Here is a 24,264-nt window from a genome sequence, read left to right as displayed (position 1 = left end):
CGATTGCCCTTCCCAGCACATGGTTTAAGGAATGGAATAGACTATTCCAAGATTTTATTTGGGCAAGGACCCCACGTAGAATAAATTATAAGACAATTTGTAGAAGTAAGTTGGGGGGCGGGTTGGCGGCACCTGACATACTGGTTTACTATAAAAGTATACATTTGGTAAGGATAACGGATTGGAAGGGAGAGCACTCTACATCCTCAGGAGAAAAAACTTGGGTAAACATAGAGAAAGAGGAACTAAATTTTGAGATATTATTCTCTTGGCAATGGTTAAGTGTGAGGAGGTTATGGGTGGCATCAACCCATCCCCTGATAAAACCAACCTTAGGTGTCTTGATGGGACTCATGAAAAGATGGCAATTAAAAGATGGCCTGTCTCCTTTGACATCTTTGAGAAATATCCCAGACTTCCCGCCCGCATCCTCGGCCTCTTGGTTCACCGGGAGTGGTTTGAGCTTGGATACCCGCTTAATCCATGTTTTGGGTAATAGGGAAGCGGGGATAAAGGGGATCCTGGAAACAGTAGAAAGAAACGTACCCTGGGGCCTTATTCAATTACGGAATTATATAAATAAAAGTGGGCCTTTCAAGATGGAATTAAACATCTTTGAAAAACTTTTGTTTTTGAATAAAAGACCCCCCAAAATACTGTCTTTGTTGTATGACTATTTACAATCCTATGATCAATGTGAACTTCCCTCATATTGTAAAAAATGGGAGCATATTATGAATACTTCCTTGACCGAACAATGGCCTAGAATATGGGCTGCAGTGTGGAATATCCCTGATCCGGATATCCAATGGATGCAATATAGAATAATCACAAGATGGTATTTGACCCCCAAACGAGCGGGAAAGTTCGGTCTACTGTCGGGCGTTCCATGCTGGAGATGCGGGCGGTTAGGGGGATCGGAGCTGCATATGTGGCGGCTTTGTCCAGCAATTTGCACCTTGTGGGAACATTTTATTACATTTGGTAAAAGGGTGGCAGATAGCTGCTTTAACATCTCCATAATCAGTGTAATATTTAGCATAACAGATCCGAAAGAAAATGTGGAAAGTAATTCAATAAAGGAGATTGGCTCTATCTATCTGAAAAAAATAATTGCAAAACATTGGAAGGGCGGGGGGAACCCCCATATTAGTGACTGGTTTAGAGAAATGGAATCTGTATATGATAGAGCCACTAATGCTCCCACGGCGGCTTTTTCAACGGTCAAGGGATCTTTTAGAGGAATATGGGGTAGTATGCGGGATGCTCTCTCTTTGGAAAATATCTAAAATAATAGCAAAGTGGGGTATAAAGTATATTGGGTGATGATGATAGCGCTTGGCATGGCCTGTTATGGTATGGTTGCTATGTAAAGGTATGTCTGTTCTAGTGTGTTTGCGGTATGGAAGGAGGTGGGGGGGTATAAAAAATATAAAAAATTGAATAGATTTATTAAAGGTATTATATAGATAGAAGTGTAAATTAAGCTGAAAAATTCAATCCTTTCTTCAGGCAATGATGCAAGTGATACCTGAATCTAAGGCGAGTGCCTTAAATTAATCAGGAAATAGCCTGGTGGCAAGACTGAGCCTGAAAGGAAAAAAAAAAAAAAAAAAAAAAAAAAAAGAATAGGATGGAAAGAAAATGTAACTTCATCTGTATCATATGCCTTGCCTTCTAAGAAAGTAAGTAATGTATGAATGAATATGAAAGCTCTTAACAATAGCTGAATTTGGTCCAGCTGCTTTTTCACTTGTTGCCGATAGGAAACTGATTGAATAATTAGGCTGCAGTGCTACTTTTTATGGAAATTGGGTGTTTTAAAACAGAAAGCAATATGATCTGATTCAACTATAATTGCTGTGTGCTGCACACAAACCTCTTGCATAGCTGTGGCTCTACTACTGCTGGAAAGATTTTGGACAAAACTTGTACATCTGATAGTTCCAGGAAATGTGAATACAAGGCTTAAAGAGGAACTCTAACCAAGGATTAAACTTCATCCCAATCAGTAGCTGATACCTCTTTTCCTATGAGAAATCTTTACCTTTTCTTGAATCGATCATCGGGGACGTCTGTATGGCTGATAATTTGGTAAAACCTCTCCCACAGAGTGATGTCAGGATGTTGGTACTGACATCACATTGTGGGAGCTTTGTTGCATTGAGGGAAATAATGGCTGTTTCCAACTGCCAAACAACCATTATCTCCCTCTGTGGATATGTATAGCTATAAAAAATAAAAAAAGTGTAGCCTATCGCAATGTTAGGGGGTGTGGTTATAGATAATGGCAGTTGGTGCTGTCTGTTTTTTCTCATGTCTACCAGTAGTAAAGATGATGATGTGCAGGCTGATTGTGGATCAAACAGCATAAATAAATGACATGGCGAATATCAATCATTTTTTAATCTCTCTTCTATTTTTTTTTTTAACTTCTCACTTTGCAATATATTGATTATTTTTTTCCTCTTTTCGCTAACGTTCCTCTTTAAGCCTTGTACACACATATGATGACTATTGCCTGTAGGCATTGCGGCTCGAGCACTTGGGTGACAGTACAGGGCCAAGTGCTACACATATGCAGGGTAACGATGCAGTCTGTTGCTATAGAGCGGGGAGGAGGGAAGATGGAAGGGGTGCCCCATGACCCCCAACCTTTAAGAGGTGCCCCAGGGCCCCCAACACCTTAATCTCTAGTTATATGGCTTGCAGTCACTGCCATGTATCCTCTTTTCTTATTTCTCTCTGCTTAAACACAATAGAGGAATGATAGCTGAGTGAGTTGTGTGCCCCCTCCTACACTGCGCCCTGAGGCTGGAGCCTCTCTTGCTTCTGCCTCGGCCCGGCCCTGGGTGCTTTGCACACTAAAACAGGAGGGGCGAGGAGGAGATAAATACCCTTGGCCTCGGACGAGAACAATCTAGCTGGTGTACCAGACCCTAGAACAATCCATCCGATCTGGGATTGTGGTGAAGAACGAAGATATGAAGGAAACAGGGTTGCTTTAGTAAGGTGGACTGTGAAAAACACAAGAGAAGTTAAATAATATAAGAAACAGGAGCTGTTTTTTCCTTTAATTATTTTTATTCTGTTTTAAGGGCTGACTTAACTGCTGGTGAGTACTGACTGAGCTCTAGGCACTGATTACATGAATACGCTGTTGGTGAATTGTTATATTGCTGTTTATCTACAGCGGCGTAGCAATAGGGGGTGCAGAGGTTGCGTCCGCATCAGGGCCCTTGGGCCAGAGGGGCCCTCCCTAAACTGCAGTATTAGCTTTCTATTGGTTCTTTGCTTATAATAATCACTTCTATAGATACTTTGAGTAGTGACTGGTAATCATTAACAAACTTCTCCCCATCCCCTTCTTGCACCTCTGACACTGTAGTTGCCATTGGCAGGTTTTGGTGCGTCATATCAATTGTTATGTATAGAGTGCTTGGGGGGCCCCAATGCAAAACTTGCATCAGGGCCCAGAGCTCCTTAGCTACGCCACTGTTTATCTAATATACTGTACTAAAGGCAGTTGTAATATGGAATGGACGCAGTGCTGCACGTGCATATTGCAACTGTGATGTAGGGGGCTGTTACCATTAGACGGGACCCAGAACCAGGAAGTTAATATGTGGCTTGCGTGAATGAAAGCAGATGAGTGAGTGTATTGCTCCTGCAGCATGCATACCCCGCCGCTGTGGCTATCTGGCTGCCTAAAGGGGTCTCTGGCTACCTACAGGGAGGCAGGGGGGCTCTCTGACTAGCTATCAAGGGGGTCTCTGGCCATCTTAAGGCAGTTTGGGCCATATAGAATTAACAACTGTAAAGAGCTTAGAGGACCAATAGAAATGTCTCAGTGGCAGGGCCGTTCCTAGCTTTTCTGTCACTCCAGACAAGAAGTCCTGTGTCACCCCCATTAAAAAAAAAAAAACACATACATACACACACACACACACACACACACACACACACACACACACACACACACACACACACACACACACACACACACACACACACCACTAATGAATATGAATAATGTGGTATATAAGGTGAATGCTTAATACAGGGAGTCTCCGAAACACAAACAATGTGCCAATCCTGCTGCATTTTGTTGCACACCCCTTTTCTGCACTCCCCCAGCTTAGTGTGTAAATACAGAGTATAGTGCAGCAGAAGTTGTGCTCTCACTTCTCTGCTGGGTTTCAGTGCTGTGCTGCTGCCTGTCCACTCACCACTCAGTCTAGTGCCCAGCATCTCATTCTGCATGTAGCGTGATTACATGCGACATGAGGAGAGTGAGGTGCCAGCAGTAGAGGGAGCAGGAGACAGACAGAGTGGATGCACAAGCACAGCATTTTACTACAGCGGAGAGGTGAGAGCACATATTTTGCTGTGCTATACTCTGCATTTACACATTGGGCTGGGGGAGTGCAGAAGGGGGATGGGAATAGACAGTGGCACAAGGGGACAAAGGGAGGCACAGGGGGAAAGAAGGAGGCAAAAAGGGGGACAGAAGGAGCCTAGGCACAGTAGGACAGAAGGTTTGGGTAGAGTTAGACAGGGTGGCAGAGGTAGCACAAGGACAGAAGGAAGCACACAGGGAGACAAAAGGAGGAACAAAGGGGGGCAGATGGAGGCACAGGGGGACAGGAGGAGACACAGGGGGACTAAAGGAGGCACACAGGTGGACAGAAGGAGGCACAAGGAGGGAAGGAAGGAGCTGCAAAGGGTTACAGAAGGAGGCACAGGGGGACAGAAGGAGGCACACAAGGAGACAGAAGGAGGCAGGGGGACAAAAGGTGGAAAACAAGGGGACAGAAGGAGTAAAAAAAATGGGACACATGGAGGCACAAAGGGTGACAGAAAGCGACATGGGAGGACAGAAGGAGGCTTAGGGGACAGAAGGAAACATGGGGAGACAGAAGAAGGTACAGGGGGACAAACGGAGGCAGAAAGGGGAACAGAAAAAGGCACAGGGGGACAGAGGGAGGCACAGAGAGACTGAAGGAAGTATATGAAGAGTCTGAAGACAGAAGGAAGAACAAAGGGGGGGCAGAAGAAGTCACAGAGGGACAGAATGACACACAGGCGGACTGAGGTGGCATGTGGACTTAACAGTGGCGGCGCCAGGGGGGTGCTTGGGGGTGCTCGAGCACCCCCTAGAATTGTCCAAGCACCCCCAAAGCACCCCCTGGAGTGAACTGACTTCAGGCGTCTAAAAGACGCCAAGTCAGTTCACACACCGGCAGCACGGAGCAGCAGGCAGGGCTACGGTAAGATGGCCGCCCGGAGCCCTGTTCTGCAGACTTCGGGCGGCCATTTTCCCGTAGCCCTGCTCTCTGCATGCAGGCAGGAAGTCTCGTCGTGACGTCGGGAAGGAAGAGGATCGTGGGCGCGCGGGCGCTGCGCGCCACAATGAGGTCGGGACTCGGGACGGGAGGTCGGGAAAGAAGGTCTTCTGGCTGTAGGTGAGTAAATGGGTTTTTCTTTTCTTTTTCAGGTGATGCGGATTGTGCATATTGGGGTCATATCTGCTACGGATTGTGCATATTGGGGTCATATCTGCCACGGATTGTGCATATTGGGGTCATATCTGCCACGGATTGTGCATATTGGGGTCATATCTGCCACGGATTGTGCATATTGGGGTCATATCTGCCACGGATTGTGCATATTGGGGTCATATCTGCTACGGATTGTGCATATTGGGGTCATATCTGCTACGGATTGTGCATATTGGGGCGATATCTGCTACCGATTGTGCATGTTGGGGTCATTTCTGCTACCGATTGTGCATATTGGGGTCATTTCTGCTACCGATTGTGCATATTGGGGTCATTTCTGCTACCGATTGTGCATATTGGGGTCATTTCTGCTACCGATTGTGCATATTGGGGTCATATCTGCTACCGATTGTGCATATTGGGGTCATATCTGCTACCGATTGTGCATATTGGGGTCATATCTGCTACCGATTGTGCATATTGGGGTCATATCTGCTACCGATTGTGCATATTGGGGTCATATCTGCTACCGATTGTGCATATTGGGGTCATATCTGCTACCGATTGTGCATATTGGGGTCATATCTGCTACCGATTGTGCATATTGGGGTCATATCTGCTACCGATTGTGCATATTGGGGCCATATCTGCTACCGATTGTGCATATTGGGACCATATCTGCCACCGATTGTGCATATTGGGACCATATCTGCCACCGATTGTGCATATTGGGACCATATCTGCCACCGATTGTGCATATTGGGACCATATCTGCCACCGATTGTGCATATTGGGACCATATCTGCCACCGATTGTGCATATTGGGACCATATCTGCCACCGATTGTGCATATTGGGACCATATCTGCCACCGATTGTGCATATTGGGACCATATCTGCCACCGATTGTGCATATTGGGACCATATCTGCCACCGATTGTGCATATTGGGACCATATCTGCCACCGATTGTGCATATTGGGACCATATCTGCCACCGATTGTGCATATTGGGACCATATCTGCCACCGATTGTGCATATTGGGACCATATCTGCTACCGATTGTGCATATTGGGACCATATCTGCTACCGATTGTGCATATTGGGACCATATCTGCTACCGATTGTGCATATTGGGGCCATATCTGATAACGATTGTGCATATTGGGGCCATATCTGATAACGATTGTGCATATTGGGGTCATATCTGCTAACGATTGTGCATATTGGGGTCATATCTGCTACCGATTGTGCATATTGGGGTCATATCTGCTACCGATTGTGCATATTGGGGCCATATCTGCTACCGATTGTGCATATTGGGACCATATCTGCCACCGATTGTGCATATTGGGACCATATCTGCCACCGATTGTGCATATTGGGACCATATCTGCCACCGATTGTGCATATTGGGACCATATCTGCCACCGATTGTGCATATTGGGACCATATCTGCCACCGATTGTGCATATTGGGACCATATCTGCCACCGATTGTGCATATTGGGACCATATCTGCCACCGATTGTGCATATTGGGACCATATCTGCCACCGATTGTGCATATTGGGACCATATCTGCCACCGATTGTGCATATTGGGACCATATCTGCCACCGATTGTGCATATTGGGACCATATCTGCCACCGATTGTGCATATTGGGACCATATCTGCCACCGATTGTGCATATTGGGACCATATCTGCTACCGATTGTGCATATTGGGACCATATCTGCTACCGATTGTGCATATTGGGACCATATCTGCTACCGATTGTGCATATTGGGGCCATATCTGATAACGATTGTGCATATTGGGGCCATATCTGATAACGATTGTGCATATTGGGGTCATATCTGCTAACGATTGTGCATATTGGGGTCATATCTGCTACCGATTGTGCATATTGGGGCTATATCTGATAACGATTGTGCATATTGGGGCCATATCTGATAACGATTGTGCATATTGGGGCCATATCTGATAACGATTGTGCATATTGGGGCCATATCTGATAACGATTGTGCATATTGGGGTCATTGGACGTGTTTTTTGTTAAAATCTGCTCACATTACGTGTATTTTCTTGAGAAAACCTGCACAATTATGTGAATTTTCTGGGAAAAGGGTCACCAAAACTTGGGCCCTCTGTCTTTGCGTTGCACTTTTAAAGGGAACCCGAGGTGAGAATAATATTGAGGCTGCCATATTTATCTCCCTTTAAGCAATACCAGTTGCCTGGCTGCCGTGCTGGTCCTCTGCCTCTTATTCTTTCAACCATAGACCCTGAACAAGCATGCAGCAGGTCAGGGGTTTCTGACAATATTGTCAGAACTGACAAGATTAGCTGCATGGCTTGTTTCTGGTGTAATTCAGTTCACTACTACAGCCAAATAGATCAGCAGGGCTGCCAGGCAACTAGTATTGTTTAAAAGGAAATAAATATGGCAGCCACCATATCACTCTCACCCTGGGTTCACTTTAAATTACAGTTAGCCCCGCCCTCATCCGGTCATGACCACGCCCATTTTTTCGCCGCGGCGCGCTTCGCGCGCCGCAGGTTGTGGCCACACCCATTTTTGGCCATTTTTTTAGGTCGTCAGCTCCCCCGGAAATTGGTCCAGCACCTGCATAGCACCCCCTAAAAAAATTTCCTGGAGCCGCCACTGGGACTTAAGGAGACAGAGGAGGCACAAAGAAAGACAGAAGGAGGCACAGTGGGATGTGAGGAGGCACAGGGGGACAGAAGGACAGAGGGATGCACAGGGGGGGGGAGTGTGACACAGGACAAAGTGGCGGCTGCCTGCAACTGATACTATTCAGACACAGCAGAAGCAGGTAATAGAACACCTGTGGGGGAGGGGCCTTGGTCCAGAGTGGGACTTTGTTAGGGGGTGAGGCTTAATCCAATGGTACTCCAGGCAATGGCCTAAAATGCCTTTGTTTAAAAACGGCCCTGGTGGCTTATACTATTGCAGATTTATAGGATTGTATTGTTGATCAAAGTAGCCAGGGTTATATTTATTATACTGCACAATGAGAAGAAAGAACGCTTTTTGACTAAATCTTTTATGTTTTGGTATCATGCATACTAAAGAGTGAGTCAACTAGACAATACAGCTGCTAGGTCAGTCCTATGGTGGCATGTTCCAATGGGCCCAGTTCCTTGATAGTATGAGAAAGAGCCTGGCACTCTGCAAAACTAGAGAGTTCTGGAATTTGACTTTAAAGTTAAAATTTAAAAGAAAGGCATACCTATGTTTCTGCAATGCATTCTGAAACTTTGCAATGCTGTGAAATGTTACATGAATAAATATTGAAAAGACTAAATCGCTACATAATGAAACATAACATGCAAAATATATGAACCAGCAACAAACTTTATTATGTTTCCATCATGGACATTAGTCAAATATTTTAATTTGAAATATGCTTAGCTGATTAAAATTCTGAACCTATGAAAGTAAAATTAATTCCCTATCAGCAAAGTGCTGTGGCTGATTGACCAGTTCAATTAAAACCTTGCGGCCAGCTGGAAACAAGACTTTAATGGATGAGTTTGGTAACGGCCAGGGAGGTTCTGTCTGAAATGGATTATAGCACCAGATGTGAGTTTTTGCCACTTTTCTGTATAATCACACATGTAGAGGGTGATTGTTCACCTACACAAAGATCCCCATAACTAGCATTGGGTGCTTATCAATTCAGAGATTTCAGTGTTCTAATTTTGTTTATACTATCCCATTATCTGGTATCTGAGTATATCAGATGACATTAAGCAACTTTTTTCTTGTCCCCTATTCTGATTCCCAATATATTAGTGTTCAGTTATAATGTAATATTCTTTACATTTATGCAGTTCTTCACACAAAAAATAAATAAATAATAACAATAATAATAATAATTCCACTGAGAGCATTTCAATGACATGTATGGATTCAGGCTACAGAACCACTTATTAAAAGGTACTGAGTATCAATAAAAATCTCCATCTAATTTTAAAACATTAGATTGTAAGACCAGCAAAATATCATTGCAGTTTTAGAAAGTCAATTCTCTCCCCCCTCTCTCTCTCGCTCTTTCTATCTATCTATCTATCTATCTATCTATCTATCTATCTATCTATCTATATATCTATATATATATATATGTCATATTTACGGTAGTTGTAGTTTGTCTTCTGATCTGTACATCTTAATCATACCTGCTGTTTACCATACCAGTCTACAATAAACACAGTTCGCTACAATAAGGGAGTAGTAACCTTTTAAAAGCTTGGAACAAATAAATCTTATTTATAACTTTCTTCTTTTAAGGACCCAAAAAATAGCATGGGTGTAAATGTTTTAATTAGGCATGGCAAAAAGTTAAGATTCTGCTTTGCCAGCAACTGCAATTCTTAAAAAATATATATTTCACATTTGTTATTACTATTGATTTATAATAAAGCACCAACATATTCCGTGGTGCTGTACAGCGTAAAAAATAAATATTAGGTACGTAGTACAAACTAGTATTCACAGAATATAGACTCCGGTACAGAATACGCAATTGGTAGTAATTACAGTTACAAATGTAGCATCATGTTTGGTTTTAGCGATTTTAAATTGTATTGAATTCGGCAGTTGATATATAATAAAATTATTACATGATTAATTGCTCATGCAGCTGCAATTTGTAGGACTTCTTTCTTTTATGAATTATTACACTGTCTGTTGGTCCTGTGGTTTGCATACCTTGCTTTAATCACAATCATGACTGCAATGCATATACCCCATAAGTGTTTCTTGTTTGAAAAACTGAGTTTTCAGGAAGTGTTCAAAGATTTCAAAGGTTGGAGAATGATGGATGTGTTTTGGAAGAGAATTCCAGAGGAGGCGTGAGGAGCATGAGAAATCTCATACACACAAATGCAAGGAAGTGATTCTAGAGGAAAACAGAAGAAAGTAGAGTGGATATTGTGGTTGGGGTAGTATCTGGAAACTTGTGAGGAGAAGGAGACATCTAAATTCGAAGAGCAGCTGAATTCAGCACAGATAGGAGGGGTGACAATCTGTTAGTTGATATGCCGCAAATCAATATATTACAAGAGTCCAGACGAGATATTATAAACAGGGCCGGCGCTACCATAGAGGCAAAGGAGGCAATTGCCCCAGGGCCCCAGAGTTTGTAGGGGCCCCCAGTGGCTACAAGAGGAAAAAACATTTTCCAAACGACCTTATAGTTTTTGAGAAAATCGATTTTAAAGTTTCAAAGAAAAAAAAATACACATTTAAAAACCCGCCGACTTTAATGGTTAATAGTAAATCCACCTAAAATGCTAGAAACCCTAAATTTTCAGGATATGTTAAGGAGATCATTGGGAATTATAGTTTTTAAAAAAATCGATTTTAAAGTTTAGAAGGAAAAAAGTATACTTTTAAATGCGGTAAATGTCACTTTTAGTAGCAAACCTAACGGTAGTGTAATTTTACATGTATCAAAAGAAAGAGCAATAAGTTTCCTGACGGGGTTTCCAGGGGGTCCTCCTGGAAACCCTTCCGCAGCCGCAGTGTTGGCCAGGGATCGCTATACAGCCGCAATATGGCTGTATGAAGATCCCTGGCATTTTTTCCTATTTTCCCAATTTTTTTTTATGTTTAGAGTGGGGGAATTTTTTTTTTTAATTATGTGGGGTCCCCCCGCCTGAAACTTTTTAACCCCTTGTCCCCCATGCAGGCTGGGGTAGGAAGAATGTGGAGCTCCGAACAATTGGGGCTTCACACCCTGACTATACCAGCTGCAAAAAAGGTCCCTTAATGCCGATTTTTGTCCCGAGGTATCTGTTGGGGGGGCCCCCGCAGGTTTATTTTGCCCTGGGGCCCCATTGTTGCTTAAACCGGCCCTGATTATAAGAGCATGCACTAACATTTCAACAGAAAGACAAAATTGGAGAATCAAGAGCAGATCACCTCTCCTGCTGGAATCGGCACATGGCAGGCAGCTCTTTCTGATCCTATCCTCTGGTCAATTACAGTGCTCCCCCTACTACAATCACAGTGAGCACACTGCATGAGCTTAGGGACCTGATTTCCAGAATTTGAAGTTCAGTATATGGTGTGTGCTTTTGGGGGGAGCCAAGTGCATTTACTTATGGAGGGTGATGATCTCTAGCCACCCCAGGTCTACACAGGTGCTTCCATGTTGCTTATTTGTGTACAGAACCGCAGTACATCACTGCAGACCATTTAAGAGATATATATTAAGGAGGTAAAAAGAAAAAAGAACTGGCAGAACTTTTTGCGTGATTGTTGCTGTCTGCTGGCCCTGTGATGGTGAATTTTACGAAGAGGCCAATTGATGCTTAATATTCTAAAATTAAGCAAAAAGTTCTCACTATCAGGCTAGCTGGGCTCTGTTTACACTTGTGACAGGGATTAGATTATGAGCTCCTCTGAGGACAGCCAGTGACATGACAGTACAGTGCTGCATAAGATGTCAGTGCTATATAAATACAGAATAATATGGTAGGGCATTAGACTATGGTAGGGATTAGATTGTGAACTCATCTGAGGACAGTTAGTGACATGACTATGTACTCTATAAAGTGCTGCAGAAGATGTCAGTACTATATGGCCAGTCAGTGACATGACTATATACCCTGTAAAGTGCTGCAGGAGATGTCAGGGTTATATAAATACATAATAATGTGGTAGGACATTAGACTGTGACTGTGGTAGGATTGGATTCTGAACTCCTGTGAGGATAGTCAGTGACATGACTATGTACTCTGTAAAGTGCTTCAGAAGATGTCAATGCTATATAAATACTAAATAATAATAATAATGCCGAGAGCTTAGCTCCAGCCAAAACTCTACTTTAAAGTGCGCTTGTGACTCGGCCCCCTGTCCGTCCAAAATTTTGGGTGTCCTGCTTTTTTGGGCCTTTTGTCCAACAAAAAATTAGAAATTAGGTTGGCAACCCTGCCAATGAGTAGGCATCTGGGTAATTTAAACCTGACCCCTCTTAGATTAAGAAGCCACTATCTGTAGATCAGGAAAGGGGGGCTTCATCCCCCCACCAAGGGTGGACTGGACTTGCAGAAAATACTTAGAACAGAGGTGCCAAAAACAGGATAAAATACACTAAAACCAGTTCAAAATCAGTTTTGTACCAGTTAATCTGTGTGCTCGTACCCTAATCTGCCTGATGAAGCGGGTCAGACCTGTGAAACACGCTGCACTGTGGAGTATGCAGTAAAGTTCTTTTTTGCTTGAATTTGACAAAATCGAGTGATTTTTGGGAGGTAATTCCATTGCTACCTTCTTCTTAAACTGATTTCAGTGTATTTTATCCTGTTATTTGCGCCTCTGTTCTAAGCATTTTCGGCAACGTTTTAGTAGTGTTCTGGGTGAGGAAGTGTTGGGTGCGAGAGTTGCATTGCAGATGACAGGAACTGGTTAAAGTGTGAATGTGAGGAATAAATAAGAGAGAGAGAGAGAGAGAGAGAGAGAGAAGGGAATCAAATATTACCCCTAAGCAACATGCTTGGGGAACTGAAGTTGTACAGAAGTTATTTATTTACATTTATGGTTATATAAAGTAGAGAACTGAAGCAAGAGACAGTGGAAAAAGAAAGTTAGTCAGTTCTGCCTTACACATATTAAGTTTTAGGAAGGAAGAGGTCATGAAAGAGGATATAGCAGACAAGCAATCAGGAACATGTTTAAGTAGAGAGTTAAAGAGACTCTGTAATATCAAAAAGATCCCCTGGGGGGTACTCACCTCGGGTGGGGGAAGCCTCCGGATCCTAATGAGGCTTCCCACGCTGTCCTCTGTCCCACGGGGGTCTCGCTGCAGCCCTCCGAACAGCCGGCGACAGACCCGACTGTCAGTTCAATATTTACCTTTGCAGGCTCCAGCGGGGGCGCTGTGGCTGCTCTCGGCTCCGAACTACACGGAAATACCCGATCTCAGTCAGGTCCGCTCTACTGTTTCCGGCGCCTGCGCAGTAGAGCAGACCCGACGGCGATCGGGTATTTCCGCCTACTTCGGAGCCGTCAGCCGCCAGAGCGCCTGTGCAGGAGCCAGGAAGGTAAATATTGATGTCATCTTTCTCGGAGGGCTGCAGCGAGACCCCTGAGGGACGGAGGACGGCGTGGGAAGCCTCATTAGGATCCGGAGGCTTCCCCCACCCGAGGTGAGTACACTCCAAGGGATCTTTTGACGTTACAGATCCTCTTTAAGGTCTGGGGTGGAGGAGGTACAGTTGTGTGGAGGTACAATTGTGTGTCATTAATTAAGTTGTCAAGACCATGCATGTACAGCGGATGGAAGAGAGGAGGGGGTCAAGGACAGAGCCCTGAGTTGCCCCCACAGACAAAGGCTGTGGAGCTGATCTGAGTAAAATATTGTAAAATGCCTTCCAGAGAGAAAAAAAGATATCCAGGAGAGATTGATGCCCTTTATACCTACAGATGAATGTATCTGTAGGAGTGAGGTTTGGTCAATCATATCAAATTCTAAGGACAAATCAAGAGGGATGAGTATGGAATGATGGCTTTTGGATTTAACTGTAACAAGATCATTGGCCACTTTCCGTGAAGTGGTTGAAGAAAAAGCCAGACTGGAACTGATCAAGGAGAGAGTTAAAAGATAAATAATTGCTTCATTCAGCATGGATATGACATTCTAGTAATTTGGGTGCAAAGAGACAAAGGCGGTAGCTGGAGAGTATGTGAAAGTATTGGAATCAATAGTAAAGATTTAATTTTGGTGGCTTTTCGGCTACCTAGTACAATAAAAGAGTTCCAAAAAGGTTATTGAAAATTCTGGCAGGCCAATTTGCACAGCCAATTCTTTTTGAAGAAAAAAAAACTATGTAGGTGCAACAAGACCTTATACCTGACCCTCTCCATATGTGTAAGACACTGAATTAAACTAGGACTACAGTCCCAGCAGCTTTTCTCATGGAACGGAAGTCCCACAAAGTGATAAGCTTGAATAATCCATAGTAGCGATTCAACAGTGACATTTTAAATTGATGAGCAAAATTGAAATGCAATATTTCAAACTGAAAAATGAATTTCACACAAAATTACCATTACATTGCATAATTTAGCAATGACTCTTAATTTTGTGAAAATATAATGGACTTTCTCAAGATACATATTTTTTATGAAAAGAAGAACTTGAAAATGTGTTTTCCCATGTTTATAGAATTCAACGCATTTGGTGAAAATGTGGTTTTCTATGAATGCTCACAAATTTTGTGCATATGCTGCACTGCTCTAATTTATCTCATCTGTGCCAAAATGTGTTATTCCGTGCCCATTGACTCCAATACATTTGGTGAAAATGTGTATACGCATTTATGCCCATCATTTTTTTTCGCACATACACATCTGTGCAAAAATGTGCTTTTTCATGTCCATATATTTTTTTTTTTAAATTATCATCATCTGTGTTAAAACATGACATACCTGTAAAATGTATAGTGAAAATAGCCATATTTTCTTCTCAATAGATGGTGCCACGCCTACTGTGAAGTATTTTCACAAGTTAGATAAAAAATACATTAGTGGATTTCATTAAAGTAAACTCATCCGTGCCAAAATGTGTTATTTCGTGCCCATTGATTTCAATACATTTGGTGAAAACGCAATCATGCCTAAAAATTTTTTCGCACATGCGCATCTTTGCAAAAATGTGCTTTCTCATGTCCATATATATTTTTTTTAATTATCCTCATTTGTGTTAAAAAGTGACATTCCTAAAAAATGTATAGTGAAAATAGCCATATTTGCTCCTCAATAGACGGTGACACGCCTACTGTGAAGTATGATAAAAATACATTAGTGGATTTCATTAAGGTAACTGAAAAACTTGTGACCAATCTACAAAATTAAGATTACTCAAGGAAATTGTAATTACGATTGGCATCATAATTCTGAAAATTGCTAAATACTTATTCACTAAAGCGAAAGTCCCCAATATGATGAATACTAGTCACAAATAGTCACAAATAATCCATATTTTCCCTCAAGTATGATACAAGACTTTTTAAATTGATGCCTAGTCAGGAAGCAGCATCCAAATTCTCAACTTGGCTCTCAACAAAATTACGGTACCTGCTCATTCAATTATATCATTACTGGAAATGCTTAGCGAGACTGAATTCAGAACTTACATGCTACTATTTTGAAAACGAGTGTGTTAATAATCCTTTCTCTGGAGAAATTATCTCCTATCTACATTCTACCTTAGTTCAGCTACAGACCCCTTCCAGCAATAACGTACCTGTACTCTGGGAATCAGACTTAAAATACTCATTATAGCCACCAAGATGGAGACATTGCTTTGAAACACTAATGAAAGGCAATTTACACTACTCAACAATAGAAACTGATATTAAAGTTCTGTAATGCTCTAATTTAACAACTTGCAATGTTTAAATTTTAGCATCTAACTTATGTTTTAGCAGTTGTTATCCGTTGTGCTCTTTTTATCACAGGTTATTATTATTTAGTATTCATATAGCGCTGACGTCTTCCACAGTGCTGTACAGAATATATTGTCTTGTCACTTAACTGTCCCTCAGAGGGGCTCACACTCTAACCCCCACCATAGTCGTATGTCTATATCGTGTAGTGTATGTATCACATGGTGTTTTGTATGATAGATTTCAAGCCAGAGGTTACACCAAATCAAATATTCGCAAGGCCTACAACAAAGCATTGACGTCGGATCGTAATACATTAATCCAAACACGTGGTAAGAATAGGAAATCTAATGCAGCCTTGGATGTGGTCCCCATAGTTACCACTTACAACAAACAACAACAGCAATTGTATCAAATTCTTTGTAAACACTGGCATCTTCTGACTGACAATTTCAGAATTCGCCAGTGCGTTCCACCTAAGCCAAAAGTTATATTCCGAAGGGCCCCTACCATTGCTAACAAATTAGTTAGAAGCCATTATCATGGAAAATAATAGTTTTAGACCCATGCAAAGTGAGAGGTGTATATAGATGTGGATCTTGTAATCAATGCCCTTCTATAATAGTGGGATGGTCGGTTACCTTTCCCCATGTAAACAGAACAGTTCATATTAAACATTTTGTGAATTGTGAGAGCGAAGGTGTCATCTACGTGCTTAGATGCATGGGCGATGCCTTTTATATTGGAAAGACTATCCAAAATTTTTGGAGAAGGATTACAGAGCATATACAAGATATTGATGGCCACAACTTGCATTCTCCAGTGGCCAGATATGTAGTTGCTAGAGATGTGGCGAACGGTTCCCGAACCGTTCGCCAGCGAACATCTCTGAATGCCTGGGGGGTTTACTACTTCCGGGTCGCTCTGACCTGGAGTAGTAAGCCTGCGCTCCTGTTGCCGGGCATTTTCTGCGCATGTGCGTGACGTCATGAACGACATCACGCTTATGTGCAGAGAGTGCCCGGCAACAGGAGCGTGATCTAGGACGCGCTCCGCCGGGCACCGCAGGCGTACTACTCCTGGTCACAGCGACCCGGAAGTAGTAAACCCCCGAAAGATGTTCGCCCGGCGAACCGTTCGCCACATCTCTAGTAGTTGCATGTAAATCAAACCCACACAATAGGGTCTTCTTTAGTGCAATAGATTGTATACATCCCAATCCAAGGGGTGGTAACTTGGATAGACTGTTGCTACAACGTGAGTGTCGATGGATTTATTAACTTAAAGCTACTACTCCCCCTGGTTTAAATGATGAATTCAAATACTCACCTTTTCTATAGAAATGGAATTGTTTTTTTTTTTGCTCCCCTTCCCTTTGTCCCTTGTCCCCCGTTGGGCCGATTGCCCTGCCGCTGCCCTCCTCCTATAACGCCAATAGTATGACACTACTATGTATGTTTGTGTCTACTGTACTAACTTTTGAGGTACGTATTTAAACATTGCAATCTTTATTTTAGATTTATATATCAATTGCTAGTATTAAACATTAATGGTCTTTTATATTGAAATGAGATTTTGAAATAAATTAATTCTGTAGATTTAGGTTTTTGTTTAGCGGTGTTCCCCTTTAGCCCGGCTATGTGGCTGTCTCCCCTCCGGCCTAGCCATGTACACTTTTTCCTCATTCCTCTTTTCCCTTCCCTCATCCCTCCCTTGTCATGCGTGGTGTGAGCCAGGGGGTAGCGGCCATATATGAGCGCCGACAAAGGGGGTGGCTCGGTGGGCGCATCCAGTGCTCTGGGATCTGCCCCTGCTTGCTTTGCGCTTACCGAATACGGAGACTGGGGCCGGGCATTGGGCCTGCGCGGCCTAGGTCATTTCCGCAATGGTCCGGGCTGCATGGAACACACAGACCGCGCCTCGTTAAAATTAATGAGGGTAAAATGGACACACCAGTTGGCCAACACTTCTGTGAACCAGGACACAGCATGCAAGATCTCAAAGTACTCATTCTTAAGGGTAAATTCAAAAATGAACAAGCAAGAAAGATTTCTGAATACAAATTTATGAAAATGTTCAAGACATTAACAGAAGGGTTAAATTGTGGGATTCATGACTCCTTATGTAACATGATTGACTTGGCTTCATGATCTTCAGAAACCTGCTAGATTTCATGTTTGCTTGCATGAGCTCACTGGCTCCAGCCTGCTGATCACCTGACATCTAACTGCTAAACAGCAACCAGCACAACTGCCATCTTCGTGTTTGTATTTACCTGCATCAGTGTTTTACTACAGCTAACATCTGGAAATATTCCTGAAGAAGGGGACTAGATCCCAGAAAGCTTGCATTATTTAACTTTATCAGTTAGCCAAGTATTACTTTTACAAGACTTTGCTTTTTTCTACCTACATACAATAGGTAACAAAATACAGGGCATCTTAGTGGAACAACTCGGTATTTATGCATTATTCTAGTTATAAGGCAGGGTTCACACTTGACTGTTTTGGATGTGTTTTCCTGAATGGACATATATAAGTCTATGGACTCCTTTTCATCTAAATGTAAAAGGCTTACAACCTGCAGCATAATTTTGCACACTGCGTGCATATCCTCATTAATATTCATTTGATACTGTGGCAAAATGCGTGCATTATAATGCAAAAAATGTGGATAGTGTCTGATAGTGCCCAAATTATTGTTTTTTTTAAAAGACAACTAAAGTGTAAGGTATATGGGGGCTGCCATATTTATTTCCTTTTAAGCAATACCAGTTGACTGGCTATCCTGTAGATCCTCTGCCTCTATTATTATTATTTAGTATTTATATATAGCGCCGACATATTACACAGCGCTGTACAATGTATATAAATATCTTGTCACTAGCTGTTCCTGAAAGGAGCTCACAATCTAATCCCTACCATTGCCATATGTCTATATTATGTAGTGTAAGTACTGTAGTCTAGGGCCAATTTTAGGGGGAGCCAATTAACTTATCTGTATGTTTTTGGAATGTGGGAGGAAACCGGAGTGCCCAGGGGAAACCCACACAGACACGGAGAGAACATACAAACTCTTTGCAGATAGTGCCCTGGCTGGGATTCGAACCAGGGACCCAGCGCTGCAAGGCGAGAGAGCTAACCACTATGCCACTGTGCTGCCCAATCTATTACTTTGAGCCATAGACCCTGAACAAGCATGGAGCAGATCAGATGTTTCTGACATTATTGTCAGATCCGACAAGATTAGCTGCATGCTTGTTTCTGGTCAGATTCATGCTCTGGTCAGATTCTGGTCATGCTTTTTTCTGGTCAGATTCAGACACTGCTGCAGCCAAATAGACAGACAGGGCTGCCAGGTAATTGATATTGGTTAAAAGGAAATAAATATGGCAGTCTTCATATACCTCCATTTTAGTTGTCCTTTAAGTTATCAGTTTCCAGTTTCTATACGTACCATGCATGGGGTCTCAATGTTTCTTGTACACGGTTACAGTATTATGCTGCTTAACAAAAACTTTTGAAACTAATAACAATAATACATAAAGTGACTAATGACAAGTGGCAAATATGTTAAAATAAAAAAATGAAATTGTTTACACAAATTATATAAAATTGATGTACTGGAAAATGCTGTCTTATGCTTTATGCTGTCAGAGTTGCATGCCTCTCTGAGGCCCTGAAGGAAGGATTATGGTGTATCAGAAAGACTGAAAATCACTATAACTATAACTGACAGTCGATTTGCACTAATGAACATCATGCCCTGCCTGGAGCAGACTTACACTGTATAGTACAGAATGCAGAAACATTACACAGCTAAATGATGCTGTACCACTGTAGCATAAAAGACACACTGTCACTAGTGCTGTACTTCAGAAGAGGTGAAAAAAGCAATGCAGTGTACAGATGCTAATAGTCACCCAATAATATTCAGTTTTCAGCAGTACACACACTCCCTCTCCCTAGTTCTCCCCCCTCTCCTACACTGCCTTTTTACAATCCCACTGCAAGGCCTCAACCTATTGTAACTGACAACAGCAGTCATAGACCTGTAGACCTGAAGATAGGCAGCTGGGATACCCAACAGACCATGGGAGCTGGTGGCTGAAGGTGCTCACCATGAATCTTGAGGGAAAAGTGACTAGTGCCATTATATGATAGCTGATCCCCTGATGCCACTTACAGATCCCCGCTGCTATCCAGACTTTGGCTACTTGCTAGCTGAACTCCGGGGCCACCACTGCTATCTCTGCTGCTATCTGGAGTTTGGTAGCCAAACTCCATGCTCCATCACATACTAACCAGGGGCGTAACAATAGACCCTGCAAGGAATGCCACCGAAGGGGGGGGGGGGGGGCAGAAGCACAGGGCCCCTGTCCTAAAAGACTGACAACTAAGGGCAAGAAGACAAAAAAAACTTTCTGCTCTCTGCACATAACTTCTAATGTCCAGTTATAATGAATATATGTATGTAATACATATTGCACATTCTTTTTTTTATACCTTTGGTCTAAGTATGATTAGAGATGGCCTGAACGGTTCGCTGGAGAACGGTTCCCGGCGAACTTTGGTGGTTCACAAAACTTTTCCGGAAGTTCGATTCGCCCCCATAGTGCATCATTAAGGTCAACTTTGACCCTCTACATCACAGTCAGCAGGCACATTGTAGCCAATCAGGCTACACTCCCTCCTGGAGCCCCACTCCCCTTATAAAAGGCAGGCAGCGGCAGGCTTTTCACTCACTCGTGTGCCTGCAGTAATTAGGGAAGGGAGAGCTGCTGTGCAGAGACCTATATGGAAAGCTTAGTTAGGCTCTTGTAGGCTTGTTAGCTTGCTCCTTGCTGATTCTTATTGCTAAAAAAGCACCCCACAACAGCTCTTTTGAGAGCTAATCTTGTTCTTGTGATCTATTTTTTTTTTTGTGTGTGTGGCCCACTTGCATTATATACAGCCCTGTCAGTCAGTCGCAGCTGGCCTTTGGCCCCTTGGTGGTATAATTACTACTGTGCCAGGTGCACATTGTAATACCCATCACTGCATATACCTACCTGTTGTTCGCTTCAGTGCACTCAACTACCTACGTGAGTGCATGCAGTGTCACTGTGCCTGTCTAGTACCTGTTTGTGTGTGACAGGTGCACATTATAATACCCATCACTGCATATACCTACCTGTTGTTCACAGTGCACCCACCTACCGACGTGAGTGCACACAGTGTCACTGTGCCTGTCCGGTACCTTTCTGTGTGTGACAGGTGCACATTGTAATACCCATCATTGCATATACCTACCTGTTGTTCACTTTAGTGCACCCACCTACCTACGTGAGCGCACGCAGTGTCACTGTGCCTGTCCGGTACCTGTCTGTGTGTGACAGGTGCACATTATAATATGTGATGGGTGATGTCACAGCACAACGCAATAAAGGTACCACTGCCAGTAATCCTTCTCCCATGTCTACGCAGGCAAGGACAGGACGCTCCAGAGATCTCATGGTGATGTCGGACATGCGGACATTCTGTCTCATTCTAAATGAATGAGACATGGATCCCGGAGGGCTACTGCCCGCCCGAAGACTAAGTCAGTCCCCACACACAGCATCTCTGCCTGCACACCATGTGACTGCCTGCCCCAAGACTAAGTCGCACCCCACACAGTACCTCTGTCCACAGGCCGCTTGACTGCCTTCTCTGCCTTAGCACTTCCGGATCCACCCTCCACCAACGCCTTGACCGGCAGGTAGCCGACTACCTGGCCTTAAGTGTGGATGTAGACACTGCGAGCAGCGATGAACCCATGGACTACTGGGTGCGCAGGCTTGACCTGTGGCCAAAGCTGTCCCAATTTGCCATCCAACTTCTGCCTCAAGTGTCCTGTCAGAAAGGACCTTCAGCGCAGCTGGAGGCATTGTCACTGAGAAGAGAAGTCGCCTAAGTCACAAAAGTGTTCAGTACCTCACCTTTATTAAAATGAATGAGACATGGATCCCAGAGGGCTACTGCCCGCCCGAAGATTAAGTCAGTCCCCACACACAGCATCTCTGCCTGCACGCCATGTGACTGCCTGTCCCAAGACTAAGTCGCTCCCCACACAGCCCCTCTGCCCGTAGGCCGCTTGACTGCCTTCTCCGCCACCACCAACAGGGTCCAGGGCTCCAGGTGGATTCCTGAATTTTTAAGGCCGCTGCTAGCAGCGCAAGCTACACTACTTTTTCTGGTGCATGTACATGCCTGCCTAATTTTTCTGGCTTCACTGCAGCTGCAACAACAAAACAAAAGGCATGTACATGTGCCAATTCCCCTTCGTGATCATTACCTTGCCGCGGTGAAGGGGCTTGCGTATCACAATGAAGCAATGACCGACAGCTATATGAGTGTCTCGGGGGGGGGGGGGGGGCACACCCAAGATAATAAGGTTGTTGCTTCATTGTGGACAGACCAAATTTGATCAGCTGGACAGTCACTGTTGTTCTATCATTGAGCTACCACAGCCCGGCCACCATATGGGGGTTGAAAACCGCCATGGCCTGCACTCTCGCCATGGTGCGCACCAGTCCAGCACGGCCGTCACTATACAAACAGCTGTTTGCGGTGCGTTACACTGTGAGTTTGGTGTGTCAGTGTGAAGCAGTACTCTAATTACACTCCCTGATTGATGTATGCACATGCACAATGTTTTAAAGCACTTTAGGCCTCCAATTTAGCATGCAATGTGATTTCTGCCCTTAAAATGCTGCTTTGCGTCAAATCCAGATTTTTCCCCGGGACTTTTGGCATCTATCCCACTCATCCATGCAAAAACTCAGACGTTAGACCCCACAGGGCCGGGCCGAGGCAGAGGCGAGAGAGGCTCCAGCCTCAGGGCGCAGTGTAGGAGGGGGCGCACAACTCACTCAGCTATTTTTCCCTTATTGTGTTTGAAGCAGAGGGAAATAAGAAAAGGATATACATGGCAGTGACTTTAAGCCAGATAACCAGAGATTAAGGTGTTGGGGGGTTGGGGGCCCTAAAGCACCTCTTAGTCTAATAGCAATCAGGAAGCTTTTGAGGAGTATATTGTCTTGTCACTAACTGTCCCTCAGAAGAGTTCACAATCTAGTACCTACTAACACTATCTATTTACTTAAAAGTCTTTTCTCTTGTAGTTCAATCCTCAATTAGTCATCTTAAGGCTCATACATATGTGAAAAACATTTCCACCCAACTATTGCCCAAACTTGGTCTCTTGGACGATATTTGAATGTGTGTGACAAATGACTAAACAAGCGGCTTTTAACAGGCAGTTTATACGATCCAACTGGCAGATCCACTCATATGACTGTTGAGCTGATATCGTGCAGTTGACCATATACTGTATAAGTAGATAAATACTTGCTCTACTTACATAACATATGTATTGCACTATCCACGTCTTGATTTTAGAGATTTTTCTACAGTTAAAAAAGAGAAAATCTTTCTTAGCATTTCCCATTTAAAGAGACACTGAAGCGAAAAAAAATTGATGATATTATGATTTGTATGTGTAGCACAGCTAAGAAATAAAACATTAAGATCAGATACATCAGTCTAATTGTTTCCAGTACAGGAAGAGTTGAGAAACTCCAGTTGTTATCTCTATGCAAACAAGCCATTAAGCTCTCCGACTAAGTTAGTCGTGGAGAGGGCTGTTATCTGACTTTTATTATCTCAACTGTTCCTGGACTATTTACTTTTCCTCTGCTAGAGAAGAGGTCATTACTTCACAGACTGCTCTGAAAGACTCATTTTGAATGCTGAGTGTTGTGTAATCTGCACATATTATAGAATGATGCACTGTTAGAAAAAACACTATATACCTGAAAATAAAAGTATGAGAATATTTCCTTTGCTGCTAATCTTCTAGTAATTATTCATAGTACACAACCAATTCACTATATCATATTTTTTTTTCGCTTCAGTGTCTCTTTAAACTGTGGCTATTTTGAAGCCAATCCTGATGTAATTTTTTCCCTTACTCTCCTCTGCCTGATTGTGTATGCTGCCTGATTGTGCATGCGTGTTCTGCTCTTCACTATAGAAAGTGCATTGTCTCAGCATGAGAAATATTGGCCAATCAGAGAGGAACAGAGGTGTGGGAGGGGAAAATAGGAGGGAAAGAGGCTTCAGCCAATCAGGCTGCATTAGTTAAGTCTAAGGGGAAAGTAGAGAAGCAACAAAAGGACAACCCAGCATGCCCTGCAACTTCCTTTGTGTGTAACAAATTTTGTGTGTACCAAATAAGAGTCAGGTAAACTGGGGAATGATCATTTATCAACAAGAAAAGTAATAGTGATTTTAACTTTTGGATTGCCTGGTTGGCATCCTTA

This window comes from Hyperolius riggenbachi, chromosome 6 (genome assembly GCF_040937935.1).
Source record: "Hyperolius riggenbachi isolate aHypRig1 chromosome 6, aHypRig1.pri, whole genome shotgun sequence".
Taxonomy (NCBI): domain Eukaryota; kingdom Metazoa; phylum Chordata; class Amphibia; order Anura; family Hyperoliidae; genus Hyperolius; species Hyperolius riggenbachi.
The sequence above is the reverse complement of the archived record's forward strand: the minus strand, read 5'-3'. Positions refer to the sequence as shown.